Genomic DNA, 23134 nt, shown 5'->3' with positions numbered 1-23134 from the left:
TGATACTGAAATCAGAGTTCCCCACTCACCAACGGGGCCACTTAACAGACCCTATTTTCGCTAATTGGGACGCCTTAGAAGTGGAGCCTCCGCTCCCAGTTCTATGGTCGGATCATTTTATGATCTCCGTCAAGGCAAAGTTGCCCTTACCGAACGTACCGGAGAAACTGGAGATTAAGAAAATGCACAGGAAGTGGACTGGTTTCTCACAAGTGAATTTCAATAGGGCCCTTTTACAGGGTGGGCTACCAGGCGGCCTAGACATTGAATCTGGCTGTGATGCTCTGGATAGGCATATCGTGGAGGCATTAGATCGTAATGGACCATGGTCTTCGAAATCGTCAGGGAGACAATTCAAATCTGCTCCCTGGTTCGGTGACGAACTTAGAATAGCAAAAACAGCCTGTAAACGACTGGAAAGACGGTGGAGAAGAGACTTTTCGGTCTTTGTTAATATTGAATATAAAGCCAGTCTCAAGAATTATCGCTCTCTTATTAGGAAGGCTCGGGCCACCTATTATAAGGACAGGTTAGAGACAGGGGAGAACTCGGCGAAGGAGCGGTTTACTGTTTTTAAAGCGATATCCTCTCTGGCTAAAATCGCAGCGCCTAACATAGGCTCAGTGGAGTCTTTCAATCGGATGCCAACTTCTTTGCGGAGAAGGTGGAGAAGATTTATTCTACCTTCCTGGTCTCTGCACGAATGGGGTGCATGGACGTTGATGAGACAGCCAATATAATGGAGATAGAATGTCTCAATGAATTCAGTGTTCCCCCGCATGACACCCATAATAAGATAGCCATCAGCATTAAGTCAGACTCACCCAGAGACCCTGCTACTCCCAAGGTGCTCAGAGGGAGCATTGAGATTCTCGAGCCCTGCATTAGACATCTCCTAGAGCTCTCCTTCATCTCAGGAACGGTTCCAAAGAAATGGAAAGAGGCGGTTGTTCTTCCGTTAAAGAAGAAACCCAATGTCAGTATGGACCAACTGGATAACCTGCGCCCCATTTCATTGCTATTGTACTTTGCTAAAGTTGCAGAGAAGGTGGTTAACATCCAAGTGACGGCCCATATCAGTAAACATAGTTTACATCATCCTACTCAGTCTGGTTTCCAGGCATCTTACTCTACCGAATCGGCTCTGCTTCTTTCCACGGAAACCATTCGGAAACATGTAGATGAGGGGCAGACGGCGGCCTTAATTTTATTAGACCTCAGTGCCGCCGTCAACACTGTGGCTCCAATTTCTCAGGGTAGGTGGTGTGACTGGCAGGGCTTTGAAATGGATGGAATCCTTTCTGCAGGATCACAGTTTCCAGGTGGCGCAGGGACCTTACCAGTCCAAAAGCATTACGCTGAAACAGGGGGTCTCACAAGGTTCCATTCTCAGCCCGACCCTGTTTAATCTCTATGTCACTCCTTTGGCAGAGATTACTGAAAAATATGGTGTCAGTGTCGTGTCCTATGCGGACAATACTCAACTGGTGGAGTCCCAAACACAAGCACATGAGAAGGCAGCCATCAATTTGTGACATGCCTGCAAGAAATGGCGTCCTGGATGGCTAGCAACTGCCTTAAATTGAATCGCAACAAAACTGAAGTGCTTGTGATAGGTAAAGCACCATCAGTATGGTCGTCGGCTTGATGGCCCCAGACATTGGAACCTACCCAGACTCCCTGTGAACAGGTAAGTAACTTAGAGGTATGGTTGGACACTAGGCTCTAGTTTGAACACCATACTAGGCGAGTGGCAGGTACAAGTTTTGAAGTCCTGCGAGGACTCCGGAAGCAGGATTTTTTGTCGGTTGATGTCGGATGTAGACTGCACGACGAGTTTTACTCAATTAATTTTCTATGGAAAGCTTGGATGTTACATTGAGCTTACTCTATGTCTGAATTTCGTTCCGCGAGCTTCTGCCCCTTACTGATGACTTGATATTTAGTGTCTGAGTTTTGAAGTTACAGCTCTTGGACCCTCTTGTTAACTTACAATACATTTTTCTCTCATTGGAGACATGGAGGAGGCTAATGCTGAACAGCTTTTTAAAGAAATGTGCGCTATGTGGTCGCTTCCCACTCCTGAAGCTTCTAGTCCTGATGATGACCCTGAAAACCACCTGGGGTTGAAACGCCGTGGACGCTTCCAACATGGCCTAAATCATTGAGAACATTAATGCTTTGATCCTATTCTGTGTTGATTGTTGTAGAAGTATTTTCCTCTGCCACTGTGTTTTTTTATTTTTTTCACATGTCTTGTGCTTTACATTGTGTAGGAGTGTAATCGTTTTAATGAGTTCTGTGTATGATTAAAACTATTTATACATTGTACATGGCTTTCTTTGATATCATGTTCTTTTCAGGCCTCTCTTTATCTTTTTCTTTTCTTTAATTTCTCTGGTATGTATGATGTACATTTATAGGTATCTAATCTAGGTGTGTGAGTATTGTTCAAGAGCCACTGTTTGGACAATTACTATTCAGTCTGTACCGCAGCGCGGGGACTCAATAGCCTAGTGTAACCATGCGCTTTATACATGTGATTTGATTTGATTGAATCTGGTAAGGAGGTACCTGTCATACCCTCCTATGCACAAAACCAAATATGGTTGATTACTCGGGGTTACCAGGGTTAGCTGATGCTGAATCCCAGTACATTTCTTCATTTCCATTAAAGACTCCAAGCGCAACAAACATAGCAATTTAAAGTCCTTCCTGGAAATAGAACTCATAGTTACGGGGTAAGCATAGAAATCAAGTCTGTCCAGATGTATTAAAAATCTTCTAATATAGTTCAGCCAGGTAAACTTATTTGCATGGTGTAGACTCATAGCATCTCTAATGATTTCTCTATTTAACCCTGTAGTAGTAAACGTCCATCAGTCCATGCCTCAACTTAGCAAAAGCCCCAGCATACAATTGTCTAAAAAATTGCACTAATAGTGGTCAATCTTTAAATCCAAAAGGATTTCCCAAACTCTATTATGTATGACGCAATCAAATGCGGCAGAGGTCCACAAATGCTACGTAAGTTTCCCCTCCTTAGCTTGAGTATACTTTCCCATTAAAATAGTAAAATTTAAAACCTACTCATTTGTCCCTAGCCCTAGTCTAAACCCATATTGTACTGTGCTTAAAATATTATTGTCCTCAGCCCATGTTTGTAATCTATTCAAAACAATCCTACCCGCTACCTTTAGTAAAGAATCCATTGGCACACCATCTGCTCCCGGGCGCTTTACCTCCTTGACTAGCATTAATTGCCGCTGTCACTTCGTCGCATGTAATATGCAGCTCAATAGGCGTAAAGCCTACAGTGCCTCCCTGTTCTAATAATTAAGTGTCAGTAGTGTCACTTCCCATGATACTATACACGCTCGAGAAAAAGTCAATCCATACTTTTTCATCAATTGCAACCTCAATCTTGGCACCATCATTATTGGAAAGAATGGGGCATTAACTGCCTGCCAAAATATAGTGCAATCCTTCCTCAGTGAGGCTTCATAGAGCGTATCCCTTGCCTGGTAATTCAATTCTTTTTTTGTATTTTTTCTGGCCAGATTATATGCCTTCCTGCATTTTTTAATCTCTTCTTGGTTTCTCTCTGTCTTATGGAGTGCACCTTTCAGATGGGTATACGCTTTGGTGCACTTTGAATGAAACCAACCGTTAGTCTTAACCAGAGATGCCTTATTTTTGGCTCTTAAAGAAATTTGGATCTCTGATGTAATAAGAGAAAAGGCCCTCAAAGTGTCATCATTATCTGTACTATCTTGTAGACACACTACTATTTGATCATAGGCATTAACAACGATCCGTTTATTGATCTCCTCTGGGTTTATCTTGCCTCATCGTAGAGAGTAGCCCTTTTGGCGAACTAGGGCAATATTTGGCGTCCATGCCAAAGTATTATTTTTGGGTTGAACAGCTAGTTTGGGGATGACTAAATTAATACTCAGGGACAAGTGGTCACTCAAGACATTAGAATGCGTTTTGAAGTTATCAATCCATGTTGCATAACGGTTGGAGACAATTATAAAATCTATTAATTATTTGAGTCCTCTGCCAATAAATGTATGAATGAAATCAACAGGCGGGGAGCTCAAAATGTTTGCAAAACCCAGATCGTGTAAGGCCATTAAATCACTTCTCCCCCATCTCAGAATGCACAAAATGCAACATAGGATCATTTTCGTCATTCTATACACCACACAGCCCACGTTCAGCTTGAGAACAAATACTAGCATTAAAATCACCACCCCAGAGAATAATCATATCGGTACCATTTGGGACCCTTATTTTACTTAATTCATCCCTAAGTGAGTTTATAATATCACCCATTTGTCTCTTTTCAATGTTATTATAAAAGTTAACTACACACACTACTACATTTAAATTCAGATGGATGGCCAGAATTTGGTAATATATTGTTGATTTTATCATTTCAGTTTTTGTAACCCCTATAAAATTCGAAATATATACACATGTCCCACCTTTATGTCTTCCATGTACTGACTGTACTGCTGGCGTGTAAAAGGCCTTATAGCCATCTATATTTGCTTTATCCAAAAGCCATGTCTCCTGGAAGCATACAATATGAAAGCTATATATAAAATCAGTCCAAATAGAGTTATTTACTTTGATTGTAAACCAGCAATATTAAAAAATAACCCTAATTCTCCCTGATGAAGATACATATGGAGTGTCAGCAACATGATCATTCTGAACCTGTCTAATCGTCTCAACCCCTTCAATGGCATTATATATACTTGCATCGCTAATTTCTACAACCAATGATTCTACCATTTCATCCCTAGTATCCATTATCTCTTTGAATGGAATTAGGTTCCCCAGCAATAATCATTAACATATTCTCCCAGGGATTTCGATGTACATCATTATCTACACAGATATGATTGTCACTTATATCACGGAGTCAATCATTCTCATCTAAAGATTAAGGGGCCCAAATCTATTTGTCACCTCTACATTGTAAATCGACTTGTTAATTTACTGGTCCTCACTTAGATCACTGAAACGGTCATACTTCAGCTCCAAGAATAAGCGGAATTGGGGTCTGGTCGAGGACAGTCGACAATTCAGGCCAGCAGATTTGTCCGGAACCTGGTGGCACGGGGAGAGATTTTAATCCTACATCGGAAATCTTACATGTGATTAAGGAGTCCCAAGCAGCTCCTCCGCCTGCTTTCTCATTCACTGAAAGCTATATAAGATGTTCAAGTGGCTACCCCTACACATGATATGCACCGTGACACAATCCCTCATCACCAACCAACTGGACTACAGCAATGCCTTCCAAGTAGGAATCAACACACTTCTTCTACAGAGATTTCAGAACATTGCAGCCAGACACCTCCTTGGCCTTCCCTGACTAACCCACATCACACCCCTCATCAGGAAACTCCATTGGCTCCCCTTGCAGAAAAAATGTCAATTCAAGCTGCAGACCCATGCACACGAGGCTTTACACTTACTCGCTGCCTCCCTTTCACTTGTCCATACTCCCTGCATCTACTGAAGCAGAAGTGTAGGACGCTACTTCTCCCACATCGCAGCAAAGACCTGGAACAGCCTCCCCGTGCACCTCCGGACCATCACCTCAATTTCGGAATTAAGAAAGGCCCTCAAGCCTCTATGGCCTGTGGTAGAACTGGGGGTCTTTAGTTGAATGAGGTAGGTACCTTAGTCCAAATAGGGACCCTTGCTTCTAGTCAGGGAAAGGCGGGACAAACTCTCGGATAACCCCTGCTCACACCCCGGTAGCTAGGCACAAGCAGTCAGGCTTATCTCCAAGGCAATGTGTAAAGTATTTACAACCACACTCCCAGTAACACAGTGATAACACCACAAATGGACACCACACTGTTTTTATAAAAATAGCAATATCTTTATCAAAAGGAATACAATGAGACTAAACAATAGAAATCCAACATATGATTATTCGTTATATTTCACTTTGCCAGTTATTAGGCCAGCAATCTCTTATAGGTTCTTGCGGTATTAATGAGCAGTGCACGATGATCTAATGCTGTCCTAATGCCATGCTATGCAGTTCGTAATGTAGTAATAAGACAGTCCTTAATGCACATGCTAAAGCAGTTTGTAACGCAGGAATAATGCAGGTAGTAATGCAAGAATAGTGCGGTTCGTAAAGCAAGAAAAAATGCTATAAGCCAATCTGCGCGGTCAATTCGGGCACCACTAGGCACCAACAGCAGAGAGAACGGTCGAAAGCTTAAAGGGGCGGCCCCGATACTGCTGGGCAGGTATGGGCCGCTCGGGGAATCAGTGCGTCTAACACTGTGCAGCGGGAGAGAGATCGGAGCACTCCTGTGCTCCTCCTGCATGTGCCTCCCCATGCCACACACGCTTGCCTTACCGGGGAGAGGGGGGGGGGTTGCCTCGCTCATAGCTCATTGGACGTCCTGCTGGGCGGCCCGATGACGTTGCAGCTCCTTTGTTAGGCAACGCTGTAGCCGGACGGGTTACAGCGCTGTCTTCTCCTTCGTTGACGATCTTGGGCAGATTCCTCTTGGTGAACAATGAATACAATCCCTTTCACCTTGCAGCTACCTTCGCTTCAAGAAAACATTTAGCACGTTGCGACTCAGGCCGGCTGTAGCGATCCTTACAGCCTCAGTTACGATGACTGCTCGTCCCACAAACAGCAATGCAGCAGCGTGGACGATGCGGGGGCAATGCGGTCACGGGCCACCTCGTAAACAGCACCACACAGCAGTCTCAGGAGTGCAAAAGCACACTCACCAACTGTAGCTGAGACACAGTTGAAAACTTTGATGTTCCCGAGTTTCCACCACAGGGGACCAGCTCTCCTCGGGCCCTTGGAGACAAGTTACTTCAGAACACAGCTCACAGCAAAGTCCTCGCAAGCAGGGGGACACAGCACACAGCAAAATACATGGTCCTCTCCTTAGTCAAATCATAAAACTGCAGGCCAGCCCCAGAACACTGCAAGGGCAGTCCTTCTCTTCAGTCTCTTCAGCTGTTCTTCCTTGGCAGAGGTTCCTCTTGATTACAAAGTAGTTTCTATCACTTTTCAGTCTGGATTTCAGTCTTGAGTTCAGGGGTTTCAGCTCTCACATTTATACCGCTAATTGCCTTTGAAGACATGTGTTCAGGGTAGCTCTGAGCCTGGTCCAACCCAGACCTGGGTGTCTTCCTGCCAGTGCACCTCCTCTTGCTTTGATAGTTAGGTTCTGGGCCCCAAGCGCTCCGCAAGATGTGGAGCCATCTTTTGGTGGCAGCAACACAGCCCTCTTCACATCCAGGGGGCTACTCCCCCCCCCCCCCACACATCAAATGCAGGCCAGCTTGTTGCTGTCTCAACTACTCCTCCCTGGGGTCAGGACACTTCTCAGACCCTGTCACATCCAAACCCAGACAGTCCATACACAACCAGGCAGAGGCATGCAGGATGGTTAGGACAAGAAACCAGCCACTTCTAAAAGTGCAGCACACTAAACTCCATCTCTCCATCTTATGCCTATGGGAAGATATGCTGGAAACATGCGACACAGCATTCCTCATTCTGTCCTATGGGCAAGATGGTCTTGCAACAGTGAAAAAAGAATTTGGCAGTATTTCACTGTCAGGACATGGTACACACCTCAGTACATGTCCTACTTTTCACATACACTGCACCCTGCCCAGGGGGGTACCTTGGGCCTACTATAGGCATAAAAAGGGAAGGGTAAGGCCTGGCAAGTGTGTGCACTTGTCAGGACAACAAGGCAGTTAAGAAACAGCGCGCAGGCATTTTAGTGGCAGGCCTAAGATCTCTTTTTAGAGCTACTTGTGTGGGTGACACAATTAGTGCTGCAGGCCCACTAGTAGCATTTGTATTACCAGCCCATGCACACATAGTGCACTTTACTAGGGACTTTACTAGTAAGACAAACATACCAATTATGGATAAACAATTACCATAACACTTTATACAGGGAGTTCTTGCACTTTGACACTGATCAGCAAAGCGAAATCCAGCTCAGCATCAAAAATAGAGGAAGTAGAGGAAAAAAGTCAGTGGTAACCACGCCAAGAAATGGCAGGTCTAACAGCCTGCAAGCACCTGGATACCCTATTGGGTGATTAGCCGCGCTTTATGAAGCCAGATTAATAGTTCAATTAAAAGTTGAGGCAGGGCTAAAATCGGTGGCAGGAAGTAGACACCGAGATCGAAGCAAAACTGAGGGCAATAAAAACCAAATACATGCTCCTTTACCCGGCTTGGCTAACGACTATCCACCAAAGCAAGCCATACTTTATTTTACAGTGCAGAGCAGGCATTAGCATGGGTGGGGGAGCTGCCCCCTGTGACAAGGCTATAGAACTCACACATGACCTCGACCTAGAGTCCTACAGGGCGGCCTTGCCGCCCAAAAGTAAATGATACAATAGTTGAGGCAGTGATAAATCGGCGCCAGCAAGTAGACTTGGACTGGGCAAAGAGGGAGAGTTGTCAGCCTCTGAGAGCAGTGAACAAGGTCCCCAAAGCACATCTGGGGTCAGAGGGGTAGAGCCCCTGGGACATAAGATAGTTCAATTTTTGCAGTTATCCACTCAGGAAGTATCCTGAGTCTGCAATGACATGATCAATCAATCAATCAAGGGTTTATTAAGCGTGACTATTCACCTGTAAGGGTCTCAAGGCGCTAGGGGTGGGGCAGTCCATCAAGGAGGGGGTCTGTCGAAGAGCCAGGTTTTGAGGTTTCTTGCAAAGATGGGAGCGATGATGTCTGTCTGAGGTGGAGCGGAAGGGCGATCCATGCTTTGGCCGCGAGGAAGGAGAAGGAGTGGCCTCCCGATCTGGTCTTTCTGGTGCGGGGGACCACAGCGTAGGAGAGCTGGTCTGTTCGTAGGGTCCTTTAGGGTGCGTGGAATTTGAGTTGGCTGTTCAGGTATGCTGGTCCGGTGCCATGGAGTGCCTTGTGTGCGTGGGTGATTATCTTGAAGGTGATTCTCGCCTCGACGGGGAGCCAATGGAGTGTACGCAGGTGCTGGGTGATGTGGCAGTGTTTTGGTAGGTTGAGGACCAGTCTTGCAGCGGCGTTCTGGATGTTCTGTAGCTTGTGGGTGAGGTTTTTGTTTATTCCGGCGTAGAGTGCGTTGCCGTAGTCGAGTCCGCTGGTGACCAGGGCGTGAGTGACGGTCTTTCGGTGTTCGAGAGGGATCCATTTGAAGGTCTTACGAAGGAGGCCGAGGGTGTGGAAGCAGGAAGACGAGAAGGAGTTGATCTGGCGGTCTATTTTGAGCTCGGAGTCCAGGATGATTCCCAGGCTGCGTGCTTGCTCCGTGGGGGTTGGCAGGGTTTCATTAGGGGGGTCACCAGGTGTCTCTCCAGGTGTCGGGGTTTTGTCGGGGTTTTGGCCCATGGTGGGGAAGGGAGCTGGATTGGTCACGGTGGTCATGCTGGGGGGAGGGGCTGCGGGGGCAGCAGTGGCGGTGGAGAAACAGGCAGGAGGGGAGGAAAAGTAGGTAGAAAGGGAAAAAAGAGAAATCAGCTGAAAAGTGCAGAAAAATAGATTAGGAAATAGGGTGAAAAACAAATGAAAAAACGGAGCGGAAAGTGGGAGACAGAGGTACAATGGACCAAGGGGGATAAGGCGCAGGTGAAACTGCAGGTGGAGGAGGGCCTCGAACACTCACACTAGAGAGTGCAGGGATTGGGGAGGCCTCACTCAATGGTGGAGCTGCGAGGGTGGGAGAGCAATTTCACTGACAAAGAGTCAGTGGTCACTTGCTAGCTGGGGCAAGGGTGGAATCGTACACGCACAGACACACACACACACACTCAATTTATACTCATACATACATATTTGCAGCCTACAAAAGTCTAAAAAGGCCAAATTGTATTTTATTTTCATTTTTTACAAATACACCAATTATTTTTCATAAGTGATCAGGGCTAATCTTTCACAAATTGTTTTTAAAAGGAAAAAAGAATTAGCCAATAGGCTGCGAGGAAAAGCTGAGCTAACAACACTGACACTGTTGCCTTAAGAGCCTTACAGCACACCCAGCATCCAATCATGCACCACAGGTGACAGTTAAGTCAGGTCATTTTTAGGGAATAATGGAGGATTCTGGATTAAACAAATTACTGAAAACTGTATTTCTTGTAATGGAAGGAGAGGGGGTTGCTCATGACTATGATGATGAGCCTTTTGGCAAAGAACTAGGATTACGAGTAAGCAACATTGCCTTCTCTTCCAGGGGATCCTCATCAATAGTCATAAGCACTGAATAGAATAGCAAGCGCACCCCACAAAAGAGCAGTCAATAAATGGACAGCCCACCAATCACACACACAGATTCCTCAAAGAAGCCTGCCCTAATTTAGAATCCTCTCTGGAGTCTGAATATAGAAACAAAATGCCTAGAAACACTACTGATCAACCTCGAGGTCGCAGCCTTATAAATCTCTGAAAATGGGGACATTTCTAGGAAAAGCTATTGCAGCCACTTTACCTCAAGTAGCATGACCTTTAGGTCTACGATGTAAGAGTCTCTTTGCCAACTGGAATGCAAAAATTATACATGAAACTATTAATCGCAAAATGAACTGCTTTGTAGAAGGTAAACCTGTTTTTGTTGGCCCATAATTTATGAAGAGCCTTTCAGATTACCTAATATCTCTAGTTTTGTCAAAATAGAATTTCCAAAGTCTTGATAAATCAAGGGAATGCAGAGATCTCTCTCCTGGAGCTGCTGGGTTAGGAAAAATGGCCGGTAAGGAAATAGTTTGATTTACGCTTGTTGGAAGCAGAGTTTTCATCTCTTACCCTGCCCACAGACATACGGGCAGGGAAAGAGATTAAAGTGTTGCTCCCACATGCAGGGAGCTGCTTTTCCAGCAGCTCCCTGCAGGCAAGAGGAATGTCGTCTACTGCTGGATGTGGGGAGCCGGATGGGAACGCTGTGCCTTGAAGCTCCCCCACTGTCCCTACCATTGCAGACTGGGTGTCCTGGGTGAGCTCCAGGGCACCCTGGGAGACGTGGCCAGGCCCTGGGGGATGGGGTCCACTGGGTCAAAATATGCCAAAGGGGAGGGTGGTGAGCAGCCCCCCCCCATTGAATTTTAGCTGGGCCCCAGGGGATGGGGTCCCAGAGTCAAAATCGTCCTGGAGAGGGAATAGCTGTAGGGACCTTCTGACCCCATAAATAGGGATAGCCGAAATCAGCCCGGGAAGGGGGGCATGTGGCACCCCTCCCATTTTTGTTACTAGTATGCAACGATCCAGTCCAATATCCCCACCTCCGTGGATAATGCAACCCATCTGTTGAAGGAACTTTGTTTTCCTCAAATGTGATCAAGTCTGAGAGTTGACGTGGGGTGTTAAGGTAACCACAAGACCACCATTCAAGGGCACTCCGAGCTTTGAAGCACTCCAGTCTGCTTTGCTGTTGGTAAGTTACAGGAATAGTTTATTTGACATGAAGCTCCATTAATGACCCCAGTCAATGAGGTGGTAACTGGCATCAACTTACATATTTCCATTCTCTGGACTATCCTCTAAACCCAACACCAAGTGGAGTTCATTACAGCCTTGATAACAGCTTCATTAGATGACTGTAAATGTATCTACATTAAGCTCCTAACAAATACTTTTTACAGACTGTAAAGATCTCAATTTCAAACTACCAGACTGTTATGGAAGCTGAGGCGGCGCTACCACATGCCACCTTTGAATGGGCAACCAGGGCTCCCAATGGACACAAGAATCAACTTTTAAGTTTTCTGCTGAGCTCACCTGCCTTACTGAGGCAAAGATCCAAAATAATTCCAAAAAGTAACACCCCTTTACACTTCCACATTCCTGAATTTGTAAATGGTAGGCTTGAGCACCCTATAGTTTGAAAGCAGGACTTTGAAGCTCATGTTCCCATACTTTAAAATGTGCTGAACCCAACCCTGAAAGCAGAGCCTAACTTTGATGTTTTATGAAAGGCTTGAAAACAGAACGTGTCTTGTTCACCTACAATTGACCTTCACGCACTGGGTGTAAGGTAAGAAAGTAAATTAGGAATTTAGGATACAGTAATCACATCTTTTCTGGCACCCCAACAAACTGACTTTCACATATCTACAACACAAGACAACTGAAAGCGAATGCACTGTACTATTTAATACTTCTTAATAATCAAATATAAACATCAAAGACAATCCCACGAGGATACTGCACAAGCTATTCCTCTCTATTTCTTAGGGGAATCACATATCGGAAACAGCAGCTCTTCCCCCTTTCCTGATAGAGGATATATGTTCTTGTCCGTTCATGCTGAAGAGATTGTATTACTTTCACTGACCTGTATGCAGGGGAGTAGGCTATGTGTGGTGGTTTTCTGTGTAATGGTAAAGACTACCTCAATGTTATCATCTTCAACACTGCCAGATGTGACGTAATCAGCTTTGATCTGCAGTTGAAGATTGGCACCCATTGTCTTACAGACGTTTTAAGGCAATTGCTTATAAGTTCCACGAACAAATGTAAGAACTTTACTTTTTAAAAGACTATCGAGATAGCAAAAAGTGTAGGAATGTCTCAGGAGGGGCGATGGAGGTTGTCAGTCATAGGAAAAAAGTGTAAAAAAAATTCCTATCTTATCAAGCATTATGAGTGTTCTGGGGTCTTCGGTGATCTTCACTCTAGTGTTGTTGGGTGGTACCAGACATCAATTGTAGCTGATGTTGTATTTATACTTCTAATATATAATTATTTGCTTTTTTACACAGACTCTGTCTCTTAACAGAATATTTGTAAGTCAAACTACAAGCAATTAATTTGGTCTGTAAATCACTGGAAAGCCCAGCTGATCTCATCAATGTGTGCCACTGAAGCACAACTCTGGAGTCTATACATCTAGAGGCTGTGTATAATCCACAGACTGTGTCTAGTCCAGTTTTCACTGCCTGTTTTAGCTAAATGGAACTCTACCTCTCACTAGATACTCATTGAGGTTAACATAATAAACATGCTTATCAAAAAACACTCCAGCTCCTTCCCGGCTGGGAAGTTGTAGCCCACACTGGGTACCTTGCGGTCCCTTTGTGCTTGGAGGAACCCTATGATGAAGCATGTCACCCTTGGGTGAGTGAGGGTTTTCGTCCATATAAAAGATATGCCCACCCCTATATGGTTTTTATAGTTATCCTACACACAGTGTGAGTAAGAATATCTTCACGCGTCAGACTGTATCAGAAACGTTTGACATAGCTCTACTGTGCCAATAGGGGGAGCTGGCTTCATCTTGGCACCACAAACAATGCCACAGTTACATCACCAGAGCCATAAAGCACTCATCCCTGCGTAAAGACGTCAGATTCCGATTAACTTTTTCCATGCCTTTAGAGACAAAGAAGATTAAGCAATATCAATTGTGGCAGTGCAGTTGGGCAATCTACAATGGAATCGTTTAAATGTGGCCTAATATTCTTCCGAATGGGAAGGTGGGTGGGATCACGTGAAATAACAGCGGATAGACAGTTACCACCAGAAAGAGTTACCAGAGGTAAGCAACTTTTTTATCTCTGGATGCTTCTACCTACAGATTCCTCAACTGTTGAATCGATTCCAAATCAGGACTCCTTCCAGGTGGCGGATTTTGATGGCTAGCCAAACTATGGAATCCTGTAGTACCCAGCATGTGAAACAGCCATCCCTTCTCACCTCTGAAGCCAGATAATGTTAAGATAACCAGTAGTAAAGTGCTTGTGCTCCTCCTTTCGCCATGGTATAACTGGTATACACCTGATTGATGTAGTTAATGTGCTTTAAAGTCCCTAGTATATAGTGCCAAGTGTACTCCGCACCTGTAAATTAAATGATATCAGTGGACTACAGCACTCTTTATGGCACTGTAAAGCAGGTCTCCAGACCTACCGTTGTGGCCTGGCTGTGAAGTTTTAAACTGCAAATTTGACCTGCCAAAATAAATCCTTTTTGACAAGCCTAAACCTTCCTTTTAAATATTACTAAGACACCCCTACATAGGCCCTATTGCCCATAAAGGAGGATGCATGATATTTAAGAGGGAGGACAACTGGCGAGGGCTGATGTAGAGTTGACTCTGGATAGCATCAGAAATATTTAATAGGAAACGAAGGGGATGTACAGTGCAAGAGGAAAACCTGCTGGTGGGAGCCAAACTAAGCCTCAATTAGACGTATGAAGCCTGATGGTACACACAAATCTTGATCACGGTATGCATAAAGAAGGCCTGATCAACTCTTGGCGCTAGGAACTCAGGGCAGGCCAGAGGCGGTGCAAGAAAAGGCCGCCATGATTGAGCTGATGGTAGAAGTCCTGGAATGGGTGCATTGGCAGAGGCTCCTCAGAAGGATTGATCTCCAACAATACTGGCTCAGTTGACTACTCCGCAAAAGACAGAGAATGCCATCGAGACTTACGCATTGACTGTTTTCTGTGTCTTGGAAAAGCATCTCCATGCTTTCTCTTCTTATGTTTTCATCTCTTTTACTCGAGCATTTAAAAGGAGAGGAGAGGATCTGGATGAAGATCTTGGCATGGACCAAAGTTGAGACCGACGATAGCCATGGGCCATGAACAGTTTGGTTCATTTTCAGTTATGGCCTTTGGGTTCATGGTGTGACACAGTTTGCACACACAAGCAAGAGGTGCACCTCAATCCAAGGCACCCCAAGCAAACCTTGTGGGGGGTCAGTGATGGGCATTTTCAATTCTGGCCTTTTAGGGAATTACACCCATAAGCACTGCACTGTGGAGGAACCTAAAGAGAAAAAGTGCTCTAATTAACACTTTGAAAACGAGAACCGAAAGCTCTAGATTCACGCTGAAGGACATGCAAAACAGGAAGTGATGTCAGTGTGCTGGAGTGGGAGCCCTATAGCCTCATTGAGGAAACTGTGGTGTTGTTCTTGGCGCAGATATGGAGCCAGCACCCCCTACTGGTGCAGGACAGTGATGCCAGCATTTGTTTCTTCTAGTCTGGTGCCTGGGGGGTACTTATCAGGAGAGGAAAATGCAGACCTAAGTATCAAACAGAACTCTTTCATCTTTACAATTGCCTCACAAAGGCCATTGGCCACCTTCCATAAAAAATGGCAATGTTTGGCATTACAGAACACGAGTTCTAAGAAGTCGGATTTAAAAGTCTTCCTTTTCAGGAAATCTATTAACTTGGGCTTCTTATCCTTAGCAATATTAGCACAGGCTAAATGCCCCGAGCTTCAGTTTTTCAGCCTCACACAGGAAGCATGCAAAGGCAAACTATTGGAGGACGAGTGCGAAAGGAGGACTACCAAGTTATTTTGGGCAGGCTGTTTTATGAAAAACTAAAAGCTGGTCTTTCGAAAAAAAAAATTGTTCATGTCATCTTAGCAGCTATTAAGTCGAAGACCATCTCTGACATCCATATAATTAGGCTGTCTTTTGCACTCCCTGTCATCTATTTGGGTCTTCACAATTTTCAATGGTACTTTCATTGCTACTATCATTCAGTCCCTCTACCTTGCTGCTAGTAGTCCCTTTCCCTCTTTCTTATTGACATTTTCCACGTGTCAGTCTTTTTTTAGGGAATTGGGTCTTGGCATGATGTGTCCTCTGAGCTTTGATCGGTCATCTGTGTTGGAGTGAAAGTTATGGTTTGATTCGCTCAAGGATACATCAGTTTGCTTTCCTGGCGGTCATAGTATTCTTAACGTGTCCTCCAAGACTACTGCCAGAAAGGTATCTATGCTCTTTCTGTCCTATTTCAAGGGAATGTTATACAAAATGAAAAGTTTACAATTGAATGCAAATTTTGAACATTTTCAGAAACTGGTTAGCTGAGGTTTGCATTTCCAAAATACATTTTAGGATTGTACTGGAGTAATAATTCATGTTGAATTCAGGAGACCTTTTACACCCCGGTCCTTTCAAGTACATTCTTAGTCATTTCAGTCTCAAAATACGACCTTGACTCTACTTGGAAAAGGTAGGGTGGAAAAATGAAAGGGCCAGTAAGTACAAGACAAAAGAAATACTATATGCAGTTTAAAAAATGATCGGTCATGTCAAATTGCATTTTTTACTGCCTCTAATCTTTTGGCTTTCGGACAGTTTTTAAGGAAATTATGCTGAAAGTGCAGTTTGCCATCTCTTTTTAAAAAGCTTCATTTGGGAGAGGAAATTCCCAGGATCCCTGAGAAGAGTCAGTCTTGTGTGGCACACCATTCAAGTATTGTGATAGTCTACAATTGCCTCATCTGAAGCTGTGGCCCTTTAGCCGGTTCAGGCACGATTGAACTCTACAAATGTAAATGTTGGCCTTATATTTAAAACGTTTTATTATAGGAGAACCCCCGGAGCTCTATCTCGATTAACTTTGCCTTGCTTCTCTGCCGCACTCTGGGGTGGGTGTTTACACTCCTTTCTAAGTTCACCAACAGCCACTGAAGAGCAGACAGTTCTTCTGTGTTTTAGCTCAGAGCAGCACAATTTTGATAGTGGAGGATTTTTATGTTTGCCATGGACATGAGTTTCAATTCTCGACCATGCCCTCATGGGATGGCTTTCTGCTTTTAAAAGTCATATGTTTTGGACTTAGACAACTAACAGTTCAAGAAAACTTTAGGCTGCCATTAGGGTAATGAGCTATAACAATAATAATGACTATTTATACAGCACGTACCCCTAAATGTATGTGCGTGCATCCTTCTCCGTCCTGAGCGCGGGAGTTTGACTGTGTGTCTGCATTATGGATTTGAGCGACTTTGAGAACGACAACAGCTACAGCAGCAGGCTCAGCTCTGCTGTGCCTCCTTTGTGCGTCGGCGAGAGCGAACCCTGTTGTTTTGGACTAGATTAAGCGGCCGGTCCCCATCCTGGGTCCTATGGGGTACGGCATATGTTACTGCCCAGTGTCCAAAAAGCAGGTCTTGGTGGATCTGAAGGTCGCAGACGCCAAGACTGTGACCGAAGAAGGGAGCTTCTTTTGGAGAAGCTGGACAACGCCAAGGATTATATGGGCTGGGCCCTGCAGGGTCTTTCCCCCAATACCATCTCTATAAGCAGGCAGCAGATGGCAAGGTACAATCTCAATGCCATGTCTCACAATACTGCTCTTGGGCTGATCCAGTTCGCACTGGCCTCTGGGGTGAATTTGAAGGAGGCGTTTGTCCACACGGTGGGCCCAGCGGAGAAGTACGAGGAGAAACTAAAGGGCAGATTCCCAGAGCTGGGGCGGGGGGGACTGTCAGGGCGAAGGCTGAGTCTCTCTTTCCCCTGGTGAGTGCAGCCAATACCTGTGCCAAGGTTGCCCGAGACCCAGCTGTGAAAGGATGGAAGTTCTTGGAGGGTCTAGGGGATTTCGGCTTGGAATATGGATCCACATACCCAAATGACCCCAAGACCAAAGATTGGCTGGCCATGGTACTGGACACAGTCTTCGGCTACCCCAGTTCGCGCGCTTCAGCTGGAGTACTACTCAGACAATATTGGACAGCAGATAAGTGCCTGTGCACTGGGATGACAGCGACGAGGAAGGCGATAAGGAGAACAAGAAAACGCTGGTGCCATGCTCTCATACTTCACTAAGAAGGACACCGGGAAACGCCGGCCAAGCTGCTTCTTTCACGAGAGGAAGATGGAGGCAGTGTCTGATCTGTGAGTGTAACAACATCACTGACCTATGCATCCTGGAGCGGAAGAATTTGGTATCACAGTGCAGTGTCATCAACTGCTGCATTTCGAAGACTGTAATACTGGAAGATGTTCGGTCACACAGACAAGCGCATGTCTGAGAGCTATGACCAATGAATATCCATGTCTGAGAGCTGTGGCCAGTGGGTATCCATGTCTGAGAGTTATGACCAATGAGTATCCATGTCTGAGAGCTGTGGTCAGTGGTTACCCTGGAACCAAAACATAGGCCAGTGCTGCCCTCTGAAATGGGTGTGCATCGAGGACTTTGGCATTCACATATAGGATTTATTTATTTTTTTAAATTGAAAACCTTTAAGGGTATAAAAACATAAATCACAGTGTACTGCCTACATCCACATTAGGGCCAGCATTGCGATGCATCAAGTATAAAGAGAGTATACAGCAAGCCGCCTACAACCACATCGGGCCGGCCGCGTTAGTTGGAATAATGCACTTTAGGGGCAGTCTAACAGCTGTAATCGTATAATGCTGAAAATGAACTGAGGAGGAAAAAGGAGATTAATATTTCCATTAGCACATCATATGCAAAGAGTGTATATCTGAGGTGGTGATGCAGTCTGCTCCTTGGGATAGAGGGTAGTGTCTCCTGGTGTTCCGTGGTCTCCAGTGAGTAATAATTGTGTGGACATGGGTGGGGGTTCCCTTTGTAACAAGCCATGTTTCCACTAGGGTGTCATTGATTCTGTAACAGTGGTGTGCTCCAACAGATATGTCTGTAAGGGGCCCCAAATGTCCCTTGGGCGGGATGAAGGGGGTGGGAGATCAGCATAAGTATGTAGTTGCTGTTGGCAGTAGATAAGTTCTTGAAGCCAATCTTTAAATTTTGGAGCCCTCCCCCTTCCCCACCTACAGTCTCTTAGCAAAAAGGAGCACATGGGAGGTGTATTTTCGCACTTTGGTAGCAATGGGTTCAGTGTACCCCAACAATGCTGTCAGGGGATCGTCGGGTATGTGTAATCCTGTCATGTGGTCTAGCGCTATTAGTATCTCCGACCAGAAACGCTGGATGGACGGGCAGTCCCAGGCTATGTGTTTGAAATCTGCTCCCTCCCCTCCGCAGCAGTCGCATTTATCGTTATTTTGAAGTCGCAGGTGGTGCAGCCGTGTAGTAGAGGCGATGTACATATTTATAGCGTATGATTCTAAATCTACTGCTAGCGGATATCTCTCCCGTTTGCTTGCAGCAAAATGTCCACTGCTCCTCAGTAAGGTGGTGTCCTAATTCCTCCTCCCATCTACTCCGGGCCAGGGGGGTCATACTCTCTGTTGGATTGGACCGTGCGGTACAATAGTGAGAGGACACATGCAGGGGCAGTTTGTTGTAGGAGTACGTGCAGTGGAAGCATGATAAGGGGCTTTAGCAGGAAGTCAGGTGTGATAGCTTCCACATTCTGGCGCGGCCTGATATAGTAAAATCGCTCTAGGGGAGTGGGATTGGTATCGCAAATAAGCTGTCACTTGTATGAAATTTTCCATCTAAGTAGGGTTGCCCCAATGTTTGTATGGACAGTTTATGGAGGAGTCTACGGCAGCTGCCCTCCTGTGTAACCGGGATATCCTGTCTCCCGGGGAGGAATACAAGCGGGGAGTATATTAGTGTGCATTGTGTGGACTTAGCTAAGTCATGCCAGGCGCTGGTGGTGCATTGGACAGTAGTGGAAGTGAGGCAGCTCGGGACTATGGGGGTGCTGGGGTAGACGGTGAAGGCGTGGGGGCCATATAGCCATCCTCAATTGTGAGGTGGGGCATGTAAGGGGGGGATTTCATCCAATAGGCAGCAAAATGGGCTTGTGCGCAGCTAAAGTATTAGTCCATATCTGGTATCCCAAACCTGCCTGCGCAGAAGGGGCGATTGAGGGTATCCCAACGTAATCTGGCCTGTTTACCTCCCCCGGTGAGTCGTATGAGCTGAGTCTTAATGTATGAGAAACAATGGCAACTTGGGGCATAGGGAATATTTACAAAAAGATATAGAAGTTTGGTCAATATGATCATCTTTATTAGGGCAGCTCTGCCAGCCACAGACAGGGGCATTGCGATCCATCTCGAGATTTTGTCAGTTCTTGAAACTAATGCGCTGCCGTAGTTGGCTCTCATCAGTTCCTCACGGTTGCGAGAGACAGTTATTCCATGATAAATAAGAGTGTCGTCATGCCTTTTGAGGGGATAATCTGGTGTGAATTTGGGAGTAGAGTCAGTGAGGGCATATATCAGGTATTTACCACAATTAATGTTGACTCCTGAGAGCCGCCCGAAAAGAATGAACAGCTGGATGATGGGGTTCAGGCTGACGTACGGATGTCGAAAATAGAGGGTGAGGTCATTAGCGCATAGAGAGATGAGTATCTGTCTGCTGGGATAGATAATGGCGTGGTCTCGATAGTGTTGACGGATCTTGGCGGCAAGGGGCTCGATGGCCAGGGAAAAGAGGAGGGGGGACAGATGGCATCCCTGCCTGGTGCCTCTGGCCAGTGGAAAGGTGGAGGATCGCATACAATTAATCATCACCGTAGCCCGAAGCACAGTGTACAATAAAGTTATCCAGGCTAAGCATGGGAGAGGGAAGCCCATGCGTGTGAGTAGGAAGGATAAATAATCCGATTCCAGGAAATTAAGGAAGATAGCGGCTGCATCCTTGTCAGGGTCAATATCATGAAGTAGCGCAAAAAGAGTGCGTCGGTTATGGGACGTGCTTCTAGTTGGGACAAACCCCGACTGGTCGGGGAGGACCATTACTGGCATAAGAGGGCTAATTCGATTTGCAATTAATTTAGCTAGGATTTTGGCGTCTACATTTATGAGGGATTGGGGCCTGTACGAATCAACTTGCGTGGCTGGTTTTCCAGGTTTGGGTAGGGAGATAATGAGTGCTTCGCTCATTGTCTGGGGCAGGATGCCTGATTTTCGGGCTTCTTCAAGACATGTCGCAATATCGGGATGAAAAGATGGCAAAATGATTTATAGAATTCAGCCGAGAGGCCATCTGGCCCCGGGGCCTTGCCCGATTGTAACTGTATAGTAGCAGAGATGATCTCCTCATCCTCATGATGTGCAAGAAGGAATTCTCTTTGTCCATTCCCCAGCCAAGCAGTGTTTTCAAAGAATGAAGTGAAGTCCACTGGGGCTTGTCGGTGAGTTGTATACAGTTTTTTATGGAACCTTTTAAAAGCAGCAAGGATATCTGAAGTGTTAATGTGCGTTAGGCTGTCCTCATCCTCGATTTCAAGGACAGTATTGGCAAAGCGAGGGGGTCGGAGAGAGGAGGCCAGCTCCCTTCCCTGTCATTCCCCGTCTCCGTAGCGGCGGGCCTTTTGGTATTGTCCTCCAAATTTACATTCTCGTTCCGCTGTCTCTTGATACTCTGTAAGCAGGGTGCGCAGATGCGTTTGCAGTGTAGGGGAGGGTGTGGACTGTATGGATAACTCAGTTTGTTTAATATCTAGCGCAACTTCTGGAGTGTGTTGCGAATGTCTTTTAAGACTCCCCCGCTTTTGGCTATGCAGACTCCCCGTATGGTGACCTTGAAGGCCTCCCATATCGTGGAGTATTGCGGAGTAGAGCCATTATTGCAGAGAAAGAAGTCTGATATTTCCTGCTCGAGTTAGTCTTTGAAAACGTGGTCTAGAAGTATCTGTGGGTTGAGGCGCCAGGAGAGGAAGGGGGGATCTTCATGTGGTGGCGTTAAAGTGAGGAGCATCGGGGAATGGTCCGAATATGTGCAAGGGAGGTGGGACGCATGTGACATCCAAGTTGCCAGTCCCCTGTCAATCAGCCAAGTGTCTATTCGCGATCAGGAGGAGTGAGCCGCATCTGTGGATGGAGAAATCTCCAGTGGTCTATAAGATGATGATCATTCACAATGTTTTTTAGGATGAGTTGTACATTGGTGTAGTGGTGCAGTTGTGGGTGCGACCTGTCCAGCCCTGGGTTGATGGTAACATTAAAGTCCCCCCCCGCCCCCCAATAACAAGTGGGTGGATCCTATGTCCTGTATCTTCCCCCTTAATACCCGGAAGAATTCTGGGTCATCGGTGTTGGGCCCGTAGCATGACACTAGTGTGATGGACTGTGCGGATAGCCGCCCACACAGGATGCTGGCGTAGACCTGTGGGTCACCATGAAAACCGATGGGGGTGTAAAGGAGCATGTGTTTCACTAGGATGAGGGTAACTCCGACATATGTAGAGTAGGACGAAAAGCATCTGTTGCTTGCCCAGCGGGTTCCAAAGGTGGGTGACAGAGCAAGAGCAAGGTGTGTTTCCTGGAGTATAGCGCAGTGAATATTGTGACGGTCTAGATAGGTTAATATATGGCAACGTTTACAGGGATTTCCCAGTCCTCGGACGTTCCACGTCAGAAAGTTATAATGGAGGGTTCAAGGACCGGACTCCACGGAGCATATGGAGAATTGTGTTGGTGTAGAGCGCGATACATATGATTATAGAAGGCGGCATCAACATATGTGAGCAAATTGGTACAGTGCGAAATGGTGTGCAAAGAACATTCCCCACACCCTTCCCCAACTGTGTCCCCAGTTCGTCATGAGGCGTGCCTCTATGAAATTCGACATGAAGACTTTCCCCAGGCCCTCCCTACTCCCACAGCAGTGACCCAATCTCACTGTGTCCCCTCCCTCCCCCTCCTAATAACATCCCTGTTTCACCGCCCCAACAGGGGGAGATGGGCTCAACAAATCACCCATTTATGGTAGAAAGTTCTGAGGGTTTGCTTGTTGGGTGGCTTCTAGAAGGCGGCCAGTCTCTCCTCTCTCAGGCGAGGGTGCTCGGGCGATGGCATGTAGTTTCATCTCTTCATCTCTAAATTACGTGAAGCGTATCTCTTTAGTTATCGGTTGCATCTGTTGTAGTGTCGCCCTCCCCCACATAACAGCTGGTACAGTTACCTCAGCTGTGGGGTGATTGGACAGTAGGCAACTGGAAAGTTCTAACAGACTCCGTCCTGTGGCAGGCAGAGCTCGGTGGCGGCTAATTGTCTTGTAGATTGGCGTTATCTATGTCGCTCCATGGGCCGTCCGTGCCCCGGCTTTAATTACCTTCTCCTCCGTGTCCCTTCAGCTCTGTCTGGGGAGCTAAGCTGCCATCTTGTCTTCTCTACAGGGTATTCAGCAAGTCTGGTTTTCTCCGGCCACAGGTAAAAGAGATCACAGCAAGGCAGCACAGCGAGTCCCCCAGGGTATCAGCAGCAAGATGCAGTGTTTGTATTACGTATTCCTCGAGAGATGAAGAGGATTATGGGCGGATGGAAGCCCTAGCCGCAAGAGCCTCACAGAGGAGCAGCAATCTTGCTTGGCGCCCTCTAGAGCCCCCATCACGTGTAGGACTTTCATAAGCAAAATGCATATGAACCAAATGGTAATTGGACTGCTTGAGGTGGTCTGTCAGCAGTGT

The 23134-nt window shown here is 46.0% G+C and overlaps 1 protein-coding gene and 1 pseudogene across 3 annotated transcripts in view; one reads left to right on the top strand and one right to left on the bottom strand.

Moving 5' to 3' along the window:
• Positions 1-23134, bottom strand: part of CENPH (centromere protein H) — a 368725-nt gene that overhangs the window by 34632 nt on the left and 310959 nt on the right. The window lies entirely within an intron of this gene.
• Positions 16759-17670, top strand: LOC147726659 (ribonuclease H2 subunit A pseudogene; annotated as a pseudogene).

Source organism: Lissotriton vulgaris, chromosome 3_1 (assembly GCF_964263255.1).
Source record: "Lissotriton vulgaris chromosome 3_1, aLisVul1.2, whole genome shotgun sequence".
NCBI classification, from domain to species: domain Eukaryota; kingdom Metazoa; phylum Chordata; class Amphibia; order Caudata; family Salamandridae; genus Lissotriton; species Lissotriton vulgaris.
The sequence above is the reverse complement of the archived record's forward strand: the minus strand, read 5'-3'. Positions and strand labels throughout refer to the sequence as shown.